Here is a 25596-nt window from a genome sequence, read left to right as displayed (position 1 = left end):
TTATTTATTAGACTTTTGCAGAGTGTTACGTGAAAAGAGTAGGGGATGGTTTTACCATGCCAAATGTACCCAAGGAGCTTGCCACCAGTCTACTGCATTCCTTGTGTGTGTGTGTGTGTGTGTGTGTGTGTGTGATGTGAATGCATGGGGCTGGGTAAGGAGGGGTTAAAGTGGGTATGAGTGTGGGACTGAGAGAAGGAAGAATGAGATCTGTCTGCTTCGTCTGCTTTCAAGCCAAGCTATGCTGGCCAGCTGGAGAGAGGGGAAAGGGAGTCTCAAACCCTGGTTGGGAATTTTATTCCTTGGTCTGAACGTTGTTTAAATTCCTGCAGCGGGTGATCTCTGTAACAAATACCTTAAACTTTGTGAGACAGACACATTTACTCAAGTTTAAAAGTTTGAATTTGATGGATATGTACTTGGGGACACAGGCAGTTGAGGTGTTTGTTATATGCTATGTTGGATCCTACTCAGCGCACACAAGGAGTGAAGAGAATTCCATTTTTAGCCAAGCAGATTGTCCTAGCCATTCTTTGTGGTCTGGTCGCTTCATCAAAGCCTGTGCCTGACCCTGTATTTTGAGTATCAGTGGCCCTCAAAAGGCATTAAATAAGAGGAGAGAATTTAACTCTTTCTCACTTGTACACTAATGGAATGCTAAACCAGATCACCTGCTGTATATGTAGTAAAAATACTCTGATGAGAAAGTCCATGAAGGCAAGGAATGGATACAAGACAAAGAGCCAGAAATATGTGAGTTTGCAGCCCATGTATGTTTTCCTGTTACTTTCTCAGCAGCCATTATATACTACAGGAGAAAAACAAATTCATCTTGTCCTTTGAAATACAGATTCTTCTACAAGTCTCCTGGGAAGGTCAGAAAACTTGCTATTCCCCTAAATGATACTGCCTCACAACCTTCCCACTGCTTGAGCAAACAAGCACATGAAGTAGTCTCCAGATAAGGCTCGAGTTGCCAAGCACTCCAGCCACCATGGCCTTGACATGGAGAGTGCACATTTTCTCTGAGCCTGCAGCTGAAGAGACCAACCTGTTCTCTGTGCTACGAGTGACTGCATTGCACACTGATTGGCACACTGGCCTCTACAGATCTCACTCAGTGTATTTTGTTTTGAGTTTTTTTATTTTTCTTTGTTGGTTTTTTTGAGGTAGAGTTTTTCTCTAGTCCAGGCTGACCTGGAATTTACTATGTATTCTCAGGGTGGCCTCGAACTAATGGTGATCCTGCTATCTCTGCTTCCCTAGTTCTGAGATTAAAGGTGTGTGCCACCTCGTCCGGCCCACTCAATTGTTTGAATTGGTTTTCCAAAGGAAGTTCCCATCCAGCACAGACATATGCCAGAATTTCACACTATGCCCTTGCCAAGCCTGACGGGTCCATGTTCTAGGGCCCAGCCACAGGCCACTGTATGTGTGGCTTTCTGCTGCTGCCCAACAATGCAGCTGGTATTTTCATTTTCCAACATGGAATGAGTGCCCACGTTTCATGATGGATATGTGTGGTGTGGAAAATCATCTCTCCTTGGGCTTGAACAGACTGACCCAAACAAAAGCTAAATTCCTGGCCTATCTGCCCATAAAATGGTTACAAGTAGGGAGTATTCATGAGTTTCCTACCTCAGGCAAATGGACAAGTTGGCAAACAGGAAGTATTTCACAAAGTAAACAACTAATATAGCATTTGTCTGTGAAAACATGTATATTTTATTGGCTAAAGCTTATAAGATTTCTAAGAGCAGGAATAAAGATATGGAAATATTATTATTTATGATGCTAGTATTTTAACCAGAGTCCTACTTTTATTATAGCTGCCGGTACAGGGTTTTTTTTCTTATTTTTCTTATATATATATTTTTTAAGTAGGATCTCACTCTAGTCCAGGCTGACCTGGAAATCACTATGTAGTCTCAGGCTGGCCTCAAACTCATGGCGATCTTCCTTCCTCTGCCTCCCAAGTGCTGGGATTAATGGCGTGCACCATCCCGCCTGGCTCTGTTTTGTTTTTGTTGCTGTGGTTGGTACTTTTGTTTTGGGTTTTTATGTTTTGTTTTGTTACATTGTTGGAGGGTGTTTTTATTTTCTATGTTTTATTTTTTTGTTGCTGTCAGTGGTGGTGATTTTTGTTTTGTACTTGAGATCCTAGTTTTGTTAGATGAGCATCAATATCGAAGTTACTTCAATATTTTCCAATTAGGCTTATACTTCCCATTGGGATTTTACTATCCCTTAAGGAAAGTGGTATGTAAATGTAAATTAATTGCTAAAGAAGTGCTTATTTGGTGCTTGGCAGCAGTGCAGTGGGTAAAGTCTATGCTTTACAAGTTTGAGGACCTAAATTCAATCTCCAGGATCAATGTAAAAACTGGACCTAGTGGCATATACTGGGAAGCCTAAGACAGAAGGGACCTGGACTCACTGGCCATCCAGTCTGGCCTAATTGGTGAGCTCCAGGCCAATGAGACACTTTGTCTCAAAAAGAGGTGTTTGGGCTGGAGAGATGGCTTAGTGGTTAAGGCACTTGCCTACAAAGCCAAAGGACCCCAGTTCCAATCCCCAGGACCCATGTAAGTCAGATGCTCAAGGTGGTACATACATCTGAGTTTGATTGTAGTAGCTGGAGGCCCTAGTGCATCCATTCTCTATCTGCCTCTCTCTCTCTCTCTCATAAAGAAATAATGTTAAAAAAAAAGAGGTGGATGTGTCCCTCAGGGTAACACCTGAGATTGTCTTCTGTCCTCCACATGCACACACATGCATATACCAATAATACATGTGCCCACACACATACTAACATGCATACACACATGAATACCCACGACATACATCCATAAAATCCCTTATTTATTTTTATGTACCTATTGTTCCTGTGTGTTAATGCAACCAGTCCTTGAAATGGGTCAATTATTTGTCTGAAGGGTAGGAGAACAAGATGCACACTTCTCTTGCAAATCTAATCCAAGTTAAAAGGCCCTAAAAATAGTTGTAGGAGTCCCCAAAGAGAAGGGGACAGACGTAGATAAAATGGGCCCGGATGGAACTCGGAGGAACCCCCAGAACCATCTGGTCCAGGAGTTTGTCCATTCAGGCATATTCACAGATTGTGTGCCTGTCCAAGGCACTGAGGGGGTCAGCTAGACTTCTTAACAATTTAAGATAAACTTATGAACTATGGCATTAGACATTTGAAGCTGCCAACATAAAACGGCAACTCGCGTTGTGTTTGCTGATGGTCATATTGTAGCCCCCAGGGTCCTCATTAAAGATGGTGCTAGCCTAGGCTCAGATCTGAGGCTTTACCTAGAAAACCCCAGAAGTAGAGGCCAGTTCAGCATGTTTTTATGAGAATAGTCTTGAAATTGTTGGAAATATGTGCTTTTCAAGAAGGTGCTTAAATTCTCAGGGCTTCTCCTGGTCAGAACTTGGAGGAGACCCCTTGTCCTGGGATGAGCAGGCTTCCTGCCCTCACAATAGAGAGGAACAGCTTCCAATGGTGTGAGGGCATAGGTGGAAGTCAGGGCTCTTCTCTGATTGGTCAGGCTCTGCTACAAGTCTTCTAGCTCCTTGATGTGCTGATAGTTCCTTTATGTACTGATGGACTTCGGGAATCATTTTAGGGAAACGACATCCCACTAGTTATTTTCACATAGCCATAACCAAAATGTTTAATGGAACCATCTTCAGAGAGGAAAGGTGTGTTTGGGCACGTGATTTCAGAGGTCTGTCATGGCACAGCGGGCCGGGGCCAAGTTCACGATCGAGAGGATGCGCTGCGGAGGCTCCTCAGATCACGGTAAACCCGAGTGCACAGATCATTCTGGAGCCAGAGGCCAGGTCTAACCTTCAAAAGCCTGACCCAACTTGTACCCTACTCTCACCCACCTCCTGAAGGTTTCACGGCCTCCCAGAAGAGTGCCAACCAGCTTACAGCATGAACCCATGGAAGCAACGGTGCAGATTCAGACCCTAACAAAGACACACACAATCTCTCAGACCGGTTTGCACATCTGTGTCTTCATCACAGAGCAACTGCCCCTTCAAACAAGGGTGGGCGGCTTCATCCCAGCCCCATTTTGTGCTCAGGGAAATCTAGGCTTAGGAGATGGGAGGACAAGACAGAGCCCAAGAGGAATGGAGCCCAACACCCGAGCTTCCTCAGACAGCAGCCAGGCTGGCCAGAGGCCGCCAGTCACTCTTGATCTCCAGGTGCTCACAGATAAGCCTCTGGCCTCATTTGAAATGCAGCACTGAATGCTCCTGACAACTTGAGAAAAAAGAACACGTTTCCCCTAAAATTTCTTGGGGAGGGGGAGGCAAAAAGTTGGAGCAAGAGCCATTTTCAAGAACAATACAACGGGCAGTCATTCTTTTGCTATTAGACCCTCCTGAGAACACAGAGAGGACCTGACTAAAGAAGGAGGGAGAGCCGCGGAGAGGTGGACTTTGGGTCCTTGCAGGCTGGGTTTCCTTGGGCAACTCATGTAACCAGTTGGCTTCATCCTTACTTCATCTGTAACTTGAGTCCCCTAAGGACATGGAGTTCTCTGAGAAATCAATGCAGTCACAGTAAGATTTTCACAACAGATCTCCAATGTTTGGTGTTTGTTTAGTAGAGACTAACTAAGCATGATAAACACGGATAGCTTGCTTCCTCAAACAGGGGACATCCCTTCGAATGAAGAAGTGCTCTGGGCGGCTCTGTCACAGCTGACTGAGCTTATGCAGAGCTTGATGAAGCCAGTGTTTAACAAGAATATTTGTGTGCCTGGAGAGTTACTGTAAATAAATAATCAAAGAAAGAAAACCACAGGACAACAGGTTTTAGAGATTAGGTTTCACTATGTAGCCCAGGCTGGCCCTCAACTCCATATTCTCCTGCCTCTAGCTCCTGTGCGCTGGGGTTAGGAATGCATCACCATGCCTGGTGTGGATGTGAACTCTTTTGGCCTCTCTTTTTCTAATCTTTATTTGACTTACTCAAGAAAAAGATAGCTGCTCTGACAAGTCACTGTACCATATCTTTCTATGGGACAGGACCGCTTCCTGACTCTGAGATGCAACTAGAAGAGAGGTGACCTTCGCACACAGGCTTTCTTTCCTTTTTTAATTCATTTGAGAGATAAAGAAGCAGATAGAGCATGGGCACACCAGGGCCTTGAGCCACTGCGAACAACCCCCAACCACATGTGCCATCCTGTGCACCTGGCTTATGTGGGTACTGGGGAATCAAACCTGGGTCCTTAGGCTTTGCAGGCAAGCTTCTTAACTGCTGAGTCATCTCTCCAGCCCACAGGCTTGTTTTTCTTGGTCCTGTATTCCACAAGGTGTCTGTAGTGTCTCTCTCTGCTGTGGCTGGGTAAGACGGTCAGGAATCTGTATGTCCATTCATACCTCTAGAACCCAGGAGACAAACCTATGGTTTTGAGTGAAAGGGTTCACCCCAGCCCCAGGCCAGCATAGATAGCCTAGCACTTAACCCAAAGCCATAGAGACGACACTATTGAAAATAGCCAGAGAAATCTATTTAATATCTAATTTATGAAATGAAATCATAGGTTCTCCTCACATATGGTGTTTTAGTCGGTAAAACAATTACGCTGTTTTCAGTCCTCATGAACCCTCCTACGGGCAACGTTTATAGGTATCCCTGTGACAACATAATTAGTATTCTAAAGGTATTTTTCACCAGCTGCTATGTCTTCAAGTTAAAAGTCAACAGCCAAATATATAGCATGGCAGGAGCACAAACAGTAAAATTGATTTTAGTACTCAAAACGACTTGATTATCTATATTTATAGCTGTAATTAGAGAAAGGTTTAATGCCTTATATAATTGGTTCTTTATTGAAGGTTTCACGACAGAGGACGTGATGCTAATCTAACCTTGTAGCATCGAGGAAGGAACACTGTTCTGCAAACCACACGACCGGCCTTAGTTTCTAGGTTCATTAACTATGAAACGTGTTGCCCTACGTGACGGGTGGTGCATTAAGGGCTCTTTATTGAGTTGCTTTGAAAGGGAGTTTCTATTCCAAGTTGCTAACATAATATAAGTGGTTCCCCAGAGTCTGGTTGGCTGTTTGAGTCTAGGGAATGAGTGATGCTCTTTGTGATTAGAAAAAAAAAAAATAGTGTCAATTTTGTGTGAAGTCAATGTGTCCATGAAGTTTCATCTTTCTTCCATGAATGCCTTTTTATCTGGAATATTCTGGAGTCATCCTATGCATTTCTGCTGTTTGTTTTGTATTCTGTTCTCTGAAATTGGAAGATTTTACTCAAAATATTTAACAACAAATACAAAATTTATGCCATAATGAAAATGGCTATTAATTCTTGAGTGCTTACTATATGTCAAAGCCGTTACAAATATATACATATCAACTTTTATTAAAAGTGTGTTTTACAGATGATAAAATGGATGTCCATAGAGGTGAAATGACTCACCTTAAATAAAGCAATGAATAGAAGTTCTCTAAATGAAGTTCAGGCTACAAGGATGAATTCATGAGTTCTTAACCATCCACTACAGCTGGAGACTATCCAAATGAACCTTCCAGAACTCTGACCTTGGCCTGTTACTTTCCAATTGCTGTCTGACTTCTTAGAAAGAAAAACATTGAGGCTGGCAAGATAGCTCAGCAGCTAAAGGCGCTTTCTTGCAAAGCCAAAGGCCTAGGTTCAATACCCCACTACGCATATAAAACCAGATGCACAAAGTAGAGTATGCACCTGGGATTCTTTGGCAGTGATGAGGCCTATCTCTTTCTCTCTCACATAAATTAAAAATATTTTTTAAAAGACAAAAAAAAAAAGAGAGAGAAAGAAACAGGGCTGGAGGGATGGATCAGCACTTAAGGCATTATCTTGCAAAGCCCAAGGACCCAGGTTCAATTCCCCAGGACCTACGTAAGCCAGATGCACAAAGTGACGCATGCATCTGGAGTTCGTTTTCAATTGCTAGAGGCCCTCGCATGCCCATTCTCTCCCCCTCTCTCTCTACCATAAATAAAATTTAAAAGAAAAAACAAACGTATGTACATATATATATCATATATATATGAATATGCACTCACCTGTCTTGTGCTTTCGTGTATAAATGTTTATACATGTGCATGTATACTGCTACATGAAAGGACATACACATGAATTTCCATCTCATTGTTCATAACCACATTGATATATTTGCAGCTATGAATATTCAAAGGGTCTACATAGTCTCCTTTGTGTCTCCATGTCAGCTGAGGAGACTTTCAAATGCTTTCATCGAAAGTGCAGTTCAGGTGAATTTGGTTTGGTCCTTCTGCCAGCCCTGAGAGGGCCACAGATCTTGTGTTATTTTAGAACTTGTACTATTTTAGAACTGAAGTGAATTTTCCAGGGTCAGGTCACCACTTAAGGGAGAGTTCAAAATCTGAGCCCTGCCCTGCCTGTGAATGTAAAGACCTAGGTCATCAGGTGATGAATAATGCTCAGGAGGATGTGCAATACGTGTTGATAAGACAGCAGCTACATGTAAGAAATGCAACCTGGATCACAGGCCCAGTGTTTGTGGACAAAGGTTTCTGGCTAAGTTAGTCCTTTGGTTGTCTATTAATCTCTGTCCACATTCTTAACCATAGCTCCATTGTATGACTTTGAAACAGATCCATGCTCTAATCTGAAATGCCATCCTAAAGTGTCAAACAGCACATATATATTGACATGTTTTCCATCTAGTAGACTGTGAGTTCACTCTATGATGCAGGTTTTTTTTTTTTTTTCCTGACAAAAGAAGGTATCATTCATGTATTTCTCCTACATACAAAGGTTCACTGAATTTGTCTTTAGTAACTGGGAAAGAAATTGAGAAATAGAAAAGGAAAAAAGACTCAGAGACATAAATCTTAATTTTAATTATTTTGCCATTAGACAGGGTCTCTATACCTTTTGTAATCCCTCTGCCCAAAATATCAAACTTTGTCTGGAAAAACATCCGTAGCAGCTCCACTTTCCAAGAACAGGCTGGGGCAGGTTTGATAGTCTCAGAAATGGCCTACAAAGACGTTCTTTGGGGACTTAATGTGCCCTCCAGGACAGTGGAACCTATAAAATTGTAGGAGGGAATTCTAGGGAGGAGGCCAGCATGGCAAAGCAAACCACTCCCTCCCACCCCAGCGCTGAAACACAATGTCCAGCCTTGAAGCGGTGAGAAAGAGAATGGTGAGATCACTCTCTGTCTGGCACAGGGTTCAGACTATTAAGTCGTTTGGGAAATGTGGGCTTGTACCAATCTACGAGATTGGCCGTGGCCATTTTAATATGTTTTTGAAAATCAGTGAGTGCTTAAAAACTTGTAGTAAAAGCCCTAATAAACTAAATGAGACCAGGACTCTGCCAGAATTGTATTTACCTCCTGAAGTGGAGGGCTAAGAAACTATGTTAAAAATTAAAGTGAAAAAAAAAAAAGATCGAAGAAAGAGCAGTAAACCAACATATCTTGGGGGAGGGGCGGTTGTTTGGTAGGCAGAATTAACTGTCCAATGTTAGAGGAAGCTCATTTGAAAAGTGACAGGTGGGTTCTTTGGCTGGCATGCAGTTAGGAATCATGCCACCCGCCATCCTGCCATCCTCCCCCCCCCCCAGTTTTTGCTTTTGTTTTGATTTATGTGTCTTATTATTTCTTTTACAAGAGTAAGTTTGGAGGGAGGAGGTGTAGGTACTGTAGCCAATGAAGAATAAATGCTTTGTGCATTGTGCATATGCATGCAATATACGGAACAGGTACTAATAAGAATAAAATTATTGGTGCAAATAAAATCGCATATGCTTTTTAGTCACCTGGGAGAGAGGCTACGCCAACCTTCTTGAGCATATAAAAATAATAATCCTTCACATCTGAATAGCATTACAGTACCTATCAAAGACCTTCCACATATGTTATCATGTTTGATCCCCAACAGCACTGTAAGTCAGGAATGATCTGTATTATTACCCCATTTTATAGTTCAGGAGAGGTTAAGTGGATTTTCCAAGGTCACAGAGCTACCAGACACCGGTTAATGCTTCCACTGGTTTCTAGCTCCAGCATGCTCCATGGTGGCTCTACAGGAGTTCAGCAGGAACTGGCCCCAAATCACTATGGTAGCTTGGTGGGAGGGGGCTGGAAATCAGAAGACTACGTATCACAGGAAATGACATCACCAGATTCCCCAGGCGACAGAGGAATGGTTTATACCAGGAGGAGTGCACAGCTGCAGACATAGGCTACAAAGGGCTCTTCAAACTCAACAGCAAGAAAAGGAATGACCCAGTTTAAAAATGGACTAAAAACCTTAACAGACACCCAAACAGTAAGCCCAGCCATGTCCAGATGCCCCATATCAACCCTCCAGGGATATGTATATTAGAATAGACTCACCCAGAAGACCCTTCTCCATACACACTGCACTCACCTACCAGAATGGCCAACATCAGGACATCGACAATACCAAATGCTGGTGAGGAAATGGGGCCACAGGAACCTTGAACCACGGCTGATGGGACTGTGAGATGGGATAGCCCCTTTGGTGGTTTCTTGCAAAACTAAGCATAGTGTTATCCTACTGCTCAGTCAAAATTCTTAATGTTTATCTGAAGGAGTTGAAAACCTGGCCCCCCACAAAAGCCTGTGCATATACTTTTATATCACTTGTATCACCATTTCCCACCTTTGTTAATATTTTATTATTTATTTATTTGAGAGAGGAAAAGACATGGGGGGGGGGAGAGAATGGCGCACCAGCGCCTCCAGCCACTGCAAACGAATTCCAGATATATGCGCCCCCTTGTGCATTTGGCTTACAGGGGTCTTGGGGAATTGAACTGAGGTTTTTTGGCCTTGCAGGCAAACGCCTTAATCACTAAGCCATCTTTCCAGCACCATTTCCCACATTTGAAAGCAACCAATATTTCTTTCAGTAGGTAAATGAATAAATAAACTGTAGTACATTGATGTATTATGCAGTGTTACAAGAAATGAGCTATCAAACCATGAAAAGATATAGGGGAAACTTAAAATGCATATGACTGAAAAAGCATGTGTTGCATGACTCCAAAATTACATGATATTCTGAAAAAGGCAAAATTATGGCCATGGTCTAAAGATCAGTGCTTGTCAGGGGCTGGGGAAGGGAGGGATGAATAGGTGGGACCTGGGGGGGTAGGTCAAAATTATTGTACATGCTGCTCTCATAGTGAACACATGTCATTATGCATTAGACCCAAACCACAGAACATGCAATGTCACAAGTGAACCATAATGTATGCAAGCCGTGGAATTTGAATAATTATAGTGTAGCAGGGCAACATCATCAAGTGTAACATGGATACTGCACTAGTGAGGGAGGCAGCATGTGTGAGGGAGCAGGGTGTATGGTAAATTTCTCTCCACTTTTCTGTGAACTTAAAACTGCTCTATGCCGGGTGTGGTGGCACACGCCTTTAATCCCAGGACTCAGGAGGCAGAGGTAGGAGGATCGCAGAGAGTTCAAGGCCACCCTGAGACCTCAGAGTGAATTCCAGGTCAGCCTGAGCCAGTGGTAAGACCCTACCTCGGGGGGGGGGGGGAGGAAACCTGCTCTAAAATGGTCTTTAAAAAAATAACTCAAGGGCAAGAAAGATGGATTAACAGTTCAGGTACTTGCCTGCAAAGCCTAAGGACTGAGGTTCAACTTCCCAGAACCCACGTAAGCCACAAGGTGATGCATGCACACAAGGTCACACATGTGGGTGCACGCATCTGGAGTTCAATTGCACTGGCTAGAGGCCCTAGTACACCAAGTCTCTCATGCTCTTGCTTTCTCACTGTCAATCTCTTGCACATCCTAAATAAATAATCAATAGATAGTATAAGGAAGGCAATCTAGGCCTCGGCCACTGTCCATCTCTGCTGCTTTAATAATAGTCATGTTAACAATTAAATATGGAGAGAAAAGGAAGATGAAGAGGAGGAAGAAGAAGAGGGGAAGAGAAGGAAAAGGCAAGAGCAGAGGAGAGAAGAGGTGGAGGGAGGGCGAGTAGAGAGGAGGAGATAGCAGAAGCATGCGCCCGAGTTGCATCTCTTACCATTCTTTTTGCACAAGGGAGAACGCGTCTGGAAACTGTTTCAACAGCTCTCTCTGAGCTGCTTCAAAGTCCTCCGTCTAAGCGTACCTTGTCCTTGTCTCTCTCAGCAAGCCAAGCACCTCTCACACACCTTGCACACAGCACTCATAAAGCACTTGGCACTCTGAAGGTGGAAACATCATACTGCTCCCCCTCGCTAGACTCTGTGCTCCTTGAAGCCTGTGTCTGATTCCTTCCCACATCTTCAGAGTCTGCCTAGCTCCTGAAGACAAGCCCTCAATGAATGCTCACGGGCTGTATGCAGTACAGAGGACTGAGCTGTGTTTGTTCAGATGAACCAAAGGAAAACACAGTTCTTTCTGGTTCTGACATCTTGGCCCTTTCGCTGTAACTCTGTCGTTGTCTATAGCCCTTTGCCTGGTGTGAAATATCCATTCCTTACAGCTCACTCTGTAAGAAAAGTCAGTACCGCACAAATGCGTCTGTGCTTGAAGTGAAAGAATAAATAAACCCGGAGCCATGTCCTTCTTCCCATTAAGTTGACGACAGGGTTTGTGACAGCAGGCCAACACAGAGGCAATGACTTAGTGTCACTCAGCCGACAGACAATTCTCTTTGTTTTGTGAGTGCCTCTAGCATTCCAGAATTCACTCAGCAATAGGACTTGTGTCTATATTGACAGATATTCCCATGCATCTCTGAGAAACCTGAGGAGACAAAACAATGATATGTGGATATCGTCTCCAAATATATAGAGAGCTCACATTAGATATTGCCTTAATCCTCACTCAGATATTTTAACACTGCTACTTATTTACATAAGATGGCATACTAACTAAGAAAAGGGCCATTTGGTACAAGGTATTCAAACTTAAAGTTATTGGAGGAGGTGGCAGATAAGTGTCAGAATTATTTCTTCCATATGCTCAAAGTACTCAACCAGGAATTAAAGTTGAGAGCAACCTTTGGTTAGGTTTCATCAGAGATGCCTTTACTTAAACTGGACCAAGTGTCTGGGTCTCCAGGGTAGCTCTGCAACCTTATAGAATATTAAGTACTTTGGGAAACAGAATGGCCAATCAGAGTGGTCATGCACATTGTGCTATGCAAATGGCATGTTCAATCCTGACACTGAACTTCTCTTATGAGGGGGCCCAAGTATAGCTGGGTTGTAATGGCATTAGTGCTTGTTTCACTGACGCAACTTTTATGGCTGGGTATTTCCTAGTACTTCATAAAAAAATGCTTTTGTGTGTTTGCTCGAATGAAAGATTTGTCTCCCAGGAAAGCCATTGGAGTATGGAGAGATTGCAATCTCGTTTTCAAGTATTAGGTTTCGTTTTATGACATATCATGCTGTTAAGTACAACATATCTATATTAAAAAGCACGAACAAGCCAGCCTTGTTCTGTTCCATTCCCGTCCCTCTCTAATGTACATTTATAAAAACACAGACATATCTGATTCCACACACACGGTACAATATTTTATCGATTACAGTGGAACTTGGTTATATCATGTTTCCAGACGCTGAGAAAAGAAAACATAGAAAGTGGGAAACACTGAATTTGATTATGCCAGGCAAGGGGTTTAAAAGACCTGAATTGTGGGGAGGTCTTGTATGTGGGGATAATAAAAATAGGTTTTACTCAAAAATTGCCCTTTTACAAACCATTGGAAAGAGATATCCCTCTATATATTCCTTTGTGTCTAGACGCACAGTCCGCACGGCAAATCCCAGGGAAGCTGCCCCTGGCTTCAGTAACATTCTCTTGCTCTTTCCCTGCTGTATCTCTAGCCTAGAAGGCTCCAGTGTTCTTCTGTCCATCCCGCTCAAACCTGCGCCTGCCTTCCTCCGCAGTCAGCAAGCACCCTGCAAAGATCTACTAAACCCACACGTCTTCCAACTGCTTGGATTTCAACTACCCCCAGGGCACGAAGATGCCCTTCCTTACAGTCTTCCTTTTTGATTTAATTGTCCCATTTACCTTTCTTTTAAAAAAATACATTTTTATTTATTTGCAAGCACAGAGAAATAGAGAGAAGAGAGAATGGGCACGACAGGGCCTCTAGTCATGATGAAGCAACCATGCATAATCTTGTGCATCTGGCTTTATGTGGACACAGGTCATTAGGCTTCTCAGGCAAGTGCCTTGACCACTTAGCCATCTCTCCAGCCCTCATGTTTAACTTTAATGCAACCAGTAATTAGTGTTTTCTATGTGGTGAAGATTACTAATCTGTGTGTGACGCATGTGAATGTGTGAGTGAGTGTGGGTGCATGTGAGCCACAGCTAAGGTGTGGATATATATATGTGGAGGTCAGAGGGCAATCTCTGGTATTCGTGCTCACCTTCGACCTGGTTTGAGACAAGACCCCTTGTTCACCAAGGATGCATTTGCCAGAGTGGCTGGCTTCTAGGGATTCTCCTGTTCTGGCCTCCCATCTCACCATGGGAACACTGGAATTTCAGACTCTTATGTTATTGCATCTGGATTTCCATGGGTTCTGGGGCTCCAAACATAGGTTAAAATTCTTGTCCAGCAAGTGAGTTACCCACAGGGCCATCTCTCTGGCCCAGAAACTACTATTTTTTTTTCAAATTAGATATCAAGTGATATCAAAAACCTGTTTCTTGAGCTTTTCTTACCTTCCCCACAGACATGAGTTTGCTTTCCTGTCCTATAAGGGGTTATTTCTGGGCTCTGGGTTCATTTTGTCATCTCCCATGCCTCTTTCTTCTCAAACACAACTCGGATGTAAGGTACACAGCTTTGCAAATGATATGACGTCAAGGATAGACAGCTGCTTCTTTCATTCATCAGTCCATACTGGTTCAACTCTTCTACGATGCTTAGAATTTGATTCTCTCAAATACACGCCAGGGTCACCCAGGGAGATTTCTTTGTCCTGTTCTGTTTTGAGACAAGCTCTCACTATGTAGTCCTGGCTGGTCTGATATTTACTAGTAGTCCAGTGTGACCCCAAACTTCTAATTAACCTCCTGCCTCAGCCTCCCATGTGTTGGGATCTTGATTATAATTTCATGAATCCTAAAAATAAATTTTGAGAAAATGTATATCTTTACAGTACTTTCCTTTTCTTATATGCCAATATTTTATGAACTTTCCCATCTTTAGTTGTCCTTCTATGTCTCTGCTAAACTTGGGTTTTTTTTTATGTCAGTCCTGTACATTTCATAGTTTTATAGCTGCTTGGTATTTTTGGTGGTGATCCAAACACAATCTTTTCCCTTTATATTTTCTAGCAGGTTATTGTTGTTATAAAAGAAAGATAGTGACTTTCCATTGTTTATTTCATATTTAATGACCTGACTGAACTCTCATCTATCGCAATGTTTCTTCAGCGAATTCTCATGGCATTTCTACAAAGGTGTTTATGTGAAAATAATGTTTTTCTTTTTCTCTTTTCCATTAGGCAAAGGTTACACTTCTCATTTCTGTTCTGGTTCTCTCACATTGCCTAGAACTTCTCCAACAGTGTGAAATCACTCAGTTAATTTTGATCCTTCAACTTTGTTTTACTTTCCTTTTCCCCACCCTTGAAGATCCTCACTTTGCCTGGCCTTTGGGCTTGACTAACCTTGTTGCTTTCAGACAACTCTGGCTCTTGCATATGAACCCCAGTTTCCCCATATTGACCCTGTGTTCCCTAGCCTGCTTAACTGCACCGCATTAGGCTGGTCAGACAACATTCAGGACTACAGTTCCACCTGAATTGCAGTTCAACAACAAAGACTATTTTCATGTAATATGCCTCATGCAGTGTTTGGAACAAATTTATACTGAACATTTGATCATTATTTACCTGAAATTTAGATTGAACTGAATGTCCTTTATCAGTACTTGGCAAATCTGCCAGGCATGACATCAGTTTTGATTCCTAAGCCTATTTCTCCTGAGTGATCATACCACTTCATATACCTATGCCTGTCGCCATTCCATTAATCCTTCCCTACAAGGGTATGTGTAGCAGTTATCTTCTCATTGCTGGGACAAAACACCTGCCAAGAAGCAGCTCATGGGACAGAAGGCTTATTTTGTCTTCCAGTTTTGAGGGGAAGTTTCATCATGGTGGGGAAGCATGGCAGGACAGACAGCTGTGGTATCAATCTTGTTACAGCAGCCAAAAGGAGGTGGGCTGAGTGAGGAAGCTCTCAACACCCATCAGAGAAGGACTAATAGGAATGACCCTCAAGGCCTGCCCCAGTGACACATCTCCTCCTGCAAGGCTCCACCTTCCAGAGGCTCCACCAGATGGCAGTCACGTATGAGCCTTCATCACAAACACTTGGGCCTATCTGGGATATTCTGCATTCAAACCATCCTAATATGCACACCTGGAACTTTGTATTCCCAAATCTGGTGGTGGTGGCCACATATCCTAAGCATTTAATATCTTTGTTCGCTGAATCTTTAAAAAATACATGAATGGTGGCAAGCAGATCATCAAATATTTATTAAGCACTCCTGGAATTCATGGAATGTAAAAACTTTTATGGCTTGAATAGAGGAGCAAACAGGTGTGACCATTATCTACCAAGTACAAAAACATTCAGGGAAAAACAAAGAGAACACCCAGGTTTTGAATTTCAAAACTGGATTTTTCTTAAATCCAAAAGACGAATGAATAAATCACTTTATCTGATTATTAGAAAGAATCACATACACTGAGGTGATGCCAGGAGACCCCAAGCGTAGTGTGGCTCTACCATGAATTGGTTAGAATATTTCACTTTCCAGGACTGAGTTTTTTCTCCTGTAAAATGAAGCCATTTTTGTCAAGCCCTTGTTCCATGGATTGGGTGCTTTCAAAGAGACAGAGTACATAGAGCCTCAACATGTGTAGATAAAGGTATAACTTCTGGTTGAAAAAGATGTAGATGCAGAAAGACCTGTGTCCCTCAGCCCCAGTACTCTCTGCCCTGATGAGAGATAGCCCTTCACCAAGAGCTTAGAGAACACTGAATGAGCCCCATTAGGCCCGACATTCTTCAAGCCTGAGTTTCCACCCATCTTTCCTGTATTATGGAATAATAAATAACCTGGAACAGAGAATATGTAGGTATTCACCTGCTTGGTGATCACCGTCTCAAGTTAACCAATCCTTGAACTCTGTGCTCTTGATTCTTCTTTGGTGAAAAGGAAGGAGCCTTACCATTCCCAAGTCATCTCATTTTTCTACATCTACAGCCTAATCTAATGCAATAAATGGTCACAATGGAGACCCATGATCATCAGAAGATCCTTGGGTATTATATAATTACTTATTGATTAAATTAAAAATGCTAGGGGAAAATGTGTATAGTTTTTACTGATGACTTGCCTCAATAGCTAAGAAAAAATGGGTGCTTTGGAAAATTAGAAGTTATTTGTGAAAGCAAAATGTTAGCAGGCAGGATATCAAATTCTTTATACTGTGATGGTTGTGGCTCATGTTTGGTTCATACCAGCCTCAACAGAGGAAAAACTTTCTCTGGTGCTTTCAACACAGAGGCTGTATTAGAGGGTATTGTTTTCATAGAAAAAAAAAAAAAAACTTCAGAAAATCTAACATAGAGACCATAGGTTACCAGTAGCAGAAAGTTATTTCCATGGAAGGGAGAAGTAAATTGGGGCTGTCTTGTGGGCACTGAGATCTAGAGAGAAGATATGTCCAAAGGGAGCTACCATTGGAGGGAGTGCATTAAGGTATAAATATTTTCTCTTCCCCCTTCTCTACTCCTTCAGATACACACACACACAGAGATAGATAGATAGCCAGATAGATAGATAGATAGATAGATAGATAGATAGATAGATAGATAGATAAATAGATAGATCATACACACACACACACACATATGTATGAGAGTATGGGCATGCCAGGGCTTCTAGCCACTGTAAACAAACTCCAGATGCATGCACCCCTGTGCATCTGGCTTTACGTAGTTACTGGGGAAATGTAGCTGACCTCTTTGGCTTTGCTGGCAAGCTCCACAACCTGTAAACCATCTATCTCTCTGGCCCTCATCTTTCAGTCTTTTTTGTAACCCTTTCCATTGGTCAAGCTGGAAGGAGAAGAAGCCTGGGAGGTCTAATTTTCTGTGACATACAGCAGAGTAGTAGAAAGGTCAGGGATGGATCTGGGCATGAAGAAAGAAGCACTCACCCATCAGGACACACCTGGAAAAGTATATGGTCTGTTAACCATAGCACACAGAAGAATTGCACAGCCAGCACCCCACCCCCACCCAGGAGCATAGAGAATGAGAGCCTTCCTCCTCCTCCTCCTCAGCCCAGCCCAGCACAAGACTCTCTTAACCAGTCTCCCTGGCTTCCAGGTTAAGTGGCTTTCCTATGGTAACCGATAGAATCTCCCCAATACATTGCTGCGCACCAGAGGACACAATTAGGCCTTCTCTAGTTCCTCAAGGCTCATCCTAGCAAGGCAAGACCTTTGCCCCCACCCCAACTTCCTCTTAGGTCGCCTGTCTGTGCTGAGTAAGACAAGCCCCACCTCGTTCTGCTCTTCCTGCTCCATACCCTCCTTAGCTTCTCCACACCATCCTCACAATCATGAGTCTCCTGCAGCCTTCAGTGAGAGTAAATACCAAGCCTCCTACAGTAGAAAAATTTTGCCCCTGATTTCACCATCCTACTGCAGTGGTGCCGAATGGCAGACCATGGATAGGTATAAGAGTGGACATTGTGAAGATGAAAGGACTTTATCTCCATATGCCAGTTCACTGTCAAGTTTTTTTAGAGTAATGCAATGATGTGCACAAATGCCTATTATCGTGTAAGTAAGAAGCAGAAATCAGAATCACATATATAGCTGCACTTTGGGAAATAGGCACGGCAGAATACTAAGATGGAATGTTAAGCAAAGTGAAAACCATTGTTGCTGGGTCAAGGGACTTGGAGTTATTATCACCATCTTCCCTTTAGATTTCTGTGGCTTCTAAGCTTTCTGTCATGAACAAGTTTTACTTTTTTTAAAAATGCATGTGTATGTATTTGTGTTTGTGTGTACACAGGTACATATGGGTGCATGCCTTTGTGTGTGTGTGTGTGTGTGTGTGTGTGTGTGTGTGTGTGTGTAGAGGTTAGAGGACAACTTCCAATGTCGTCCTCAGGAATGCTATCCACCTGCTTTGACAGCATCTCTCACTGGCCTGGAGCTTACCAGTTAGGCTAGACTGGCTGGTCAGTGAGCCCCAGGCATCTCCGTGCCTCCTCCTCCCCAGCATTGGGATGACAGGCGCGTAACACCAAATCTAGCATTGTTCACACGAGTACTGGGGATTAAACTCGGGTCTTGGTGCACTACAAGGCAAGCGCATTACAGACCGAGTCATCTCCCCATATTGCTGAATGCTTCATCATGACAATTAAATGGAGCTCTGGTTGGGACAAAGACTAAATAATATTTTGTACATGACCAACCCCTGCAGCTGGCACCGTGCTTGGCTCAAAGCGGCTGTGTCACCTTACATGAATGTAATAGCCTCCAAGGGGTCTATCCTTCAGAGTCACCCAGAAAGCCAGGCCAAGGAAATAGCTGGTGCCACCTTAAACAGCAGAGCAGTCCTGTGTAAGGAGAAAGGCTGCCAGGGACTCAGCCTTAGCCAGTGAGTAAACTGTCAAGAAAATGACACTCTGCTCTTCATTCACAGGCAGGCACAAGTCATGTGACTTCATCCCTGAGAGGCTTAGGAAGGCAATCAATCTGGCACCTAGAAAACAGTCAGAACAGCATGGGAAGAGTGCCTGCTATGAAACTCAGTGAAAGCTGGATGTTGCTTTGAAATGCAAATTAGGTACAATATAGCCATGTGTCTGGTTTTCTAACAAAAAATTTCATAATTAGCAGAATCATCTGGTAGTTAGACATAAATTGGAATGGAGGGGAGAAGAAATGGGCAAGCTTTCAGCCGACACCTACTTTCTTCTTTGAAGTGCTATTAGGACATCAGGCATATTTATGCTCATATATTACTAACTGGAAACCAGGTCATGATATAGACATTTCAACCAATTTCCATCACTTCCTTGGGGTTTGCCCACTTTCCCCCTCCCACCCACAATTCCAGTGCTTCCCATTTTCATAACTTAGCATCATCCTGCCCTTACTGGCTCCATTTTCCTAGACCACAATTTCCTCAGTTGCAGGAGGAGGCTTGCAAAATTCCTATGTTTATGTGACATAATGTAGCATTTATTTTCTCCCTGATCCAAAAGGATGATTACCTAGGGACTTGTCCCCATAAAAGCACTCTCATGATCAAAGATCCTAGCTCAGCTACTGAAGTGTTAATTGGCCAAGTCCAATTGTCAGAAATTAGCTTCTATGTGAACCAATTAAAACAAAATAATTGGGAGTTGTCAGCATTTCTAAATATTTATACCAATGGATGCAAATATTATTTATATATCATCTGTTTGCAATTTTATCACTTCTGCTCTAGGGAGAACTCCTCATAAAACCATTAGTTCCTTTCTCTTGATGCTTAACTTAAAATCTAACCTTACTCTACTAAACTGACAAAAAGCTAATGTTTTTTGTTCAAATTCACTTCTCAATGTGTATTTTTGGCAATTTTTATATTCTCCATTTATAATGGAAAGTGATATGGTAGCCATCCTTTCAGGAAGAAATTTCTGTTTAGTTTTTTTTTTTTTTTTTAATGACCAATTCATGCTATTTTCCCATGTGGTTCTCATTAGACCAACTCCCAACTTTGCTGATTTTCATTACATATATAGAGAACTAAAACTTTCCTTCACACTTCTTCAGTTGGTTACCAATGTCAGTCCAGGTCTGTTCAACATCTTTTCTCTTATAGCACAGCAATCTACACCAGTCCTAAAACACCAATAAATGTCAGGCAGAGCACCTTAGTCAATAATCCCTTCCCTTTAAGATCTTCCCTCTATAATCAAACCTCTCTCCATCATAAGTCTCCCAACCATTCTTAAGAATGTTTTGACATATTCCTTATTTTTTATTTTATTTTAAGAGATCACAAGCAAGAGAGAGACAGACAGACAGACAGACAGAGAATTGGTGTGCCAGGATCTCAGCCACTGATATTGAACTCCAGACATTTGTGCCACCTAGTGGGCATGTGCAACCTTGCACTTCCTGCACCTTTTTGTGTCTGGCTTACATGATATCTGGAGTCTCGAACATGGATCCTTAGGTTTCATAGGCAAGTGCCTTAACCGCTAAGCCATCTGTCCAGCCCTCTTCCTTATTTTGAAATTTGTCTGCCCATATATTTTTCATGTCTTTGAGAAGTAAGGTCCATTTCTCTCTTTTTCTGGCATGTGTGTGTGTATGGTGTACATATTGGTGTACACATGTTTGCCTATATATAGGCATGTGTGTATGCATGGGATGGCCAGAGGTCGATGGCAAGTTTCTCTTCAATCACTGCCCACCTTATTTATTGAGACCTGGTCTCTCACTTGAACTAAGACTCAGTCTAGCTAGCCAGTTTGCCCAAGGAATGCCCTGTCTCTACTACCTCTAAAGAGCTGGAAGTATAGAGATGCTGCCATAATCATCTGACATTCACATAAATGTTAGAGTTCTGAACTCTGGTCCACATGCTTGTAGGTCAAGCATTTTACCCACTGAGACATCTCTGCAAACCCAAAGGGCCCCACCTCTTGAAAACAGTAACACAAAGTGATGCAAACATACAAGGTTGTATATGTGCACACGGGGGCACACACATCTGGAGTTCTACTGCAGTGCCTGGAGGCCTTGGCACACCAATTCTCTCTCTCCCTCTCTTGCATTTTTTTTAAAGGCCAGGCATGGTGGCACACGCCTTTAATCCCAGCACTCAGGAGGCAGAGGTAGGGGGATCACCATGAGTTTGAGGCCACCCTGAGACTACATAGTTAATTCCAGTTCAGCCTGGACCAGTGTGAAACCCTACCTCAAAAAAATAAATAAATAAAAGGTCAGTCTGTTGGGCTTGCCTTAAAAAAAAAATTCAAATTCATCCTGGAAAGCTTTGGAGAAAATTTCTACTACATAGCTTTAGCCCTCAAATGCATTAGGAGTTTAGTTAGTTAATTTGTTTGTTTATTTGTCTATACATGTCTCTAGGCATGCCAGAGTCTCTTGCCACTGCAAATGATAGACTTGTGCATTACTTTTCACGTGTGTCTGGCTTTATGTGGGTGGCCAAGGAATTGAATCTCAATTGGTAGGCTTAGCAAGGAAGCACCTTTAACCACTGAGCAATCTCCCCAACCCCTTAGAAAGCATACTAAAGGATGAATTTCCGTCCATAGATTTGTGAATATTTTCTTTATGTTTCCACATAGTTGTGATACTATATACTCAACTTTGTTGTGTTTTGTTTTTACTTACTACTATATCATAGCACTTCCTTGGTATAATTACATCTGTTTATAAAGTTATGTTTTCTCCCCAAGTGGTTACATGATAGTCCTTTACTTGATGGTTATATCATGGTTTAGTTAAATAGTTTCTTATTGGATTTTAAAAGCATGGGAGGTGGTTTGTTGCCTAAAGCTGATGATTTTTTTCCTCATTCCTGCTGGTAGAAAATATGCAGAGAAAACAGCAAAGAAGTCATTGGATGTAGACGACCAAACCCACAATCTGTTGACCAGCCAAACCCTGAGAGTTATCCAAGGAAGAAAGAGAGAGAAAAACTTGGAGAAGATAGAAATGCCTTTCATTTTAGCCTTTAAGGATGCCTAGGTAGAACCCATGACCTGGGACTTATAAATCATGGAGTATAGGAGCTGTGTATGGATATAAAGTTTATTGTGACCCTAGGCTTCCCATATCCTTGGGACAGAAGGGGCAGGTTCCTTGTGTTCTGTTGTCTCTCTAGAGACTGGCAATTCAAAAACTCCTGTCTGCAAAGTTAAGACATCTCAACAGTGCCTTTTTAATGTTTAAAGGTAGGTTATATTTATAAAATGATTAGCTTATATTTTTTTCAATTTTTTATCAACAACTTCCATGATTATAAAAAATATTCTATGGTAATACCTTCCCTCCCCCCACTTTCCCTTTTGAAACTCCAGTCTCCATCATATCCCCTCCCTATCTCAATCAGTCTCTCTTTTATTTTGATGTCATCATCTTTTCCTCCTCTTATGATGGTCTTGTGTAGGTAGTGTCAGGAACTCAACATTGTTTATTTTTCTCCAGATGTTCCTGTGGCTGGATTCTGTGCCACATGATTTAATCCTCTTCATTTTCAGTCTAGGTTTGAACCCTCGTTTTGCCCCTCTTCACAGTGCTAAATGTAAAGTCTGCATTGTAAACTTTCCCGTGTGCTTTTTCCCCAAAGCTTAATTGTTCTTGGGTTTTACATCTCCAGTCCTGTAGTGCATGACGCCTGCCTCACCTATAGCAGAAACACTCAGCTCTGCCTCTTTCACCTAACTACCATGGTAAACTCCTTAAATGTCCCAGGCTTTCACTCTCAAGCAACACCCTTCTCAAGCCATCCTGGAGTGTGTGAACAGTGCTCTGTGCTTCCACGAGGGGAGGGGCTCCCCGCCTTCTCCGCATGCTAGTGGTGAGCCAGTGGTGATGGCTCCATTGTATCCCTTACCACCTCCACTTCCAGCCTTACTGGCTTGTTTTTCTGCCTGATGCACTTCCAGATTTTGTCCTTTGGGAATCTTATTGGTAGAACAGGTCAAGTCAGTGACTTCAAAAGCTGCCCCATTAGTCATCTGCCCACATCTGACTCACCAAGTTAGGATGGGTGTCAGTCCCGCTGTCTGTCACCACCCGCACTCAAATACAGTGGTCCTGGGCCTGACTTCGAGCCATCTAGGACATGGTGAGGCATGTGCGGATGTTTCCTGGGAGGATGTCACCTGGGTGGCACCACGTCATTGGCCGAGGCCTGCAGAGGATAAAGGTGACAATAAGAAAGAGAGCGAGCAGAGCGTCTGCATTCCCTCCTTCTGCTTCCTGGCCCTTTGTGAAGTGAGCTGCTCTGTTCCACCAGCCAAGCCCTCCCCACGGTGATAGACTGACACTGCGGACACCATGGGGCGGAATAAATCCTTCCTTCCTGAGTTGCCTGTGCTGTAGCCATGGGAAAAAAATGGCTAATACAGATGGAGGTCTCAACAGGATAAGTGTTGTGGTCACTTTCTTTTGTATCGCATGGCTGTTTCACAGCCAGTGGCTCCTCTGAGCCCCAAACCATGGCAATGTAAACATGGTCCAGTCCTTGCCAGATGTCCTCTGGTGGGACCAAACCCTCCAGGTTGGAAAGCCATGGATCAAAGGTTGGTGCTGCAGTTACCACAGCATTGCTGGGACAAACATCTGACCAGAAGCAACTTAAAGGAGGAAAGGGCTTATTTCAGGCTTATAGAATCCAGGGGAGGTTCCATCACAGTGAAAGAAGCCGGCTCCCTCCAGCACACATCCATTGCTGAAAGAGAAAACTCAACAGCAAGCACGAGCAGCCAGACCTCAACCTGGCTTTTCACACACCTTAGATCTGGACTAAAAGATCCAGCCCCAGTGATACGTCCTCCAGCAGGGAGCTGAAGACTTAAGTTACAAGCGTAATCAAAAAATTCCTCAGTCTGTGGGGGTCCTATATTTGCATTCAAGCCACCACAACTGGCTCTCTCATTTTCTTGAACCTTCTTCTGGAAGACTCTGGCTACATTCAATTCCTCCTAACACACACTGACCTGCCTCATGGCTGCAAAAGAATAATTATTTTTTAATAAAGGATGTTACATTGGCTAAGTAGAATAATCCCAGAGCATCCCATTCTGACATTTCTGGCTATTCCTCATAGCTCTTGTAGCTCTTTAGAGACCCATGTCACCATCCCATTCAGCTCTTCTGTGCATTAACTCAGCAGCATTAAGCAGGCATGTCCTAACAGCTCCCCATTTCTCAGTACTCTCTGAGAATGACCATCTCCTGTGTTTTATTTCTTTAACTTTCTGTTGAATAATTTAGGTCCCAGTCATGCCTCTTTTTTTTAGCTTTAATTTCAAGAGCTTATGAAACCTTTGGGGTTCATACCTAATCTGCTCATCACCAACCTCAGAGACCACCATTCATCACACATTCTCTTTCCATTATTCCACAGGGTTTAACCTACTTATCGTCACCAGCATGACTGAGCTCTTCCTAATGGTTTCCATCATCGCTGCACTTGTTCTATGTGACAGTGGACAAGCACACAAAGTAATCATGTGCAGGGGTTAAGATGATGATTGAACAGTGTACTGATACTGTAAAACAAGTGCTCCAAATCCACTAGTGTTTGTGGATCGCCCTTCCCTCGTCAAGTCAGATAAACAAAGTCCTTATAAATGGAGAAAGCATTATTGCTGTCCTAGTGTCTCCAGTGGTTTCCAGGGGAAGCTTATGGTCACTTATTATTACTGTCATCCTTGTCTCCAGATTCCTGCCACTCAAAGAGGGTCACCTGTATAACCATGTTAAGTTGGGCTCTGGAGGTAGTGGGTCTTTCAGACGGTGGAGCCTTGGCGGAGGAAGTGAGTTACCACAGAGCAGGTGCTGACATCCACAGCCCAGAGCCTTGGGTCTACTCTCTGCTTCCTGCCTCCTATTCCACAGTCCACAACCACTTCCAAGGTTATGCCTTCCCCATCATGGTAGACTGTGCACTCAAACCATGAGCTGGAATGAATCATTCTTCCTTTAACTTATTCTGCCAGGTTTTTGGTCACAGCAGCAAGAAAAGTGATTAATAAACCCAGCTTCCACTCAAACCAGCTGGACTGAGAAGACAAAGGCAAGATTTGTCAACTTAGACCAGGGACCAAAAGCACAGGGGAATGGGTGGGGAAAGAGGATGATGAAACTGGACCACTGAAGGAGAGGTCCACTGGGAAAGGGAAGACAAAGATACAGTGCAGCTTCTCTCTTAGCCCAGGATGGGGGTGGGAAGGGCATGTGAACAAAGGAGCCAGAAACTGGCCCCTGGCAGGGCAGACAGACTAGGTTCATGGGCATCCATCCCACACAGTCACATGAGGTCCTGGGCTCAATAGAATGCTTTGTAGTCATTGTCTTGAAATACTAAGCAGTTTTAGAACAAGAGACCCCCACCTTTCTTCCATGACATGAGATTCACAAAGTCTGTAACCCAGGTGTTGGTGACAGGCAGTGTGGCTGAGGGAGGCTGCTGGGCCCTGGAGACTCTGAGAAGCCTGGAGGCTCATTTTCTGAACTGCTATCTGTTGAGTGGCCAGGATGCTATGAGTATTTCTGCTAAATGTTACAGAAGATCAAAAGATGAGTGAGAAGTTGTCTGGGTTCATGCTCTGATTCATCAAGAATTCAAGCCATTTGTTCCTCTGGTAGAAGAGATTTATAATAGCACTAACCAAGGTCAGCTTTTGTGAGAAAGAATTTCAATGCAGTTTCTTTTATTTTTCTCTCTCTCGGATTTTATATATGTGGGCTTCACAATATTTTGT

The sequence above is a fragment of the Jaculus jaculus genome, chromosome 9, assembly GCF_020740685.1.
Source record: "Jaculus jaculus isolate mJacJac1 chromosome 9, mJacJac1.mat.Y.cur, whole genome shotgun sequence".
Taxonomy (NCBI): Eukaryota; Metazoa; Chordata; class Mammalia; order Rodentia; family Dipodidae; genus Jaculus; species Jaculus jaculus.
Note: the sequence above shows the minus strand (reverse complement) of the source record.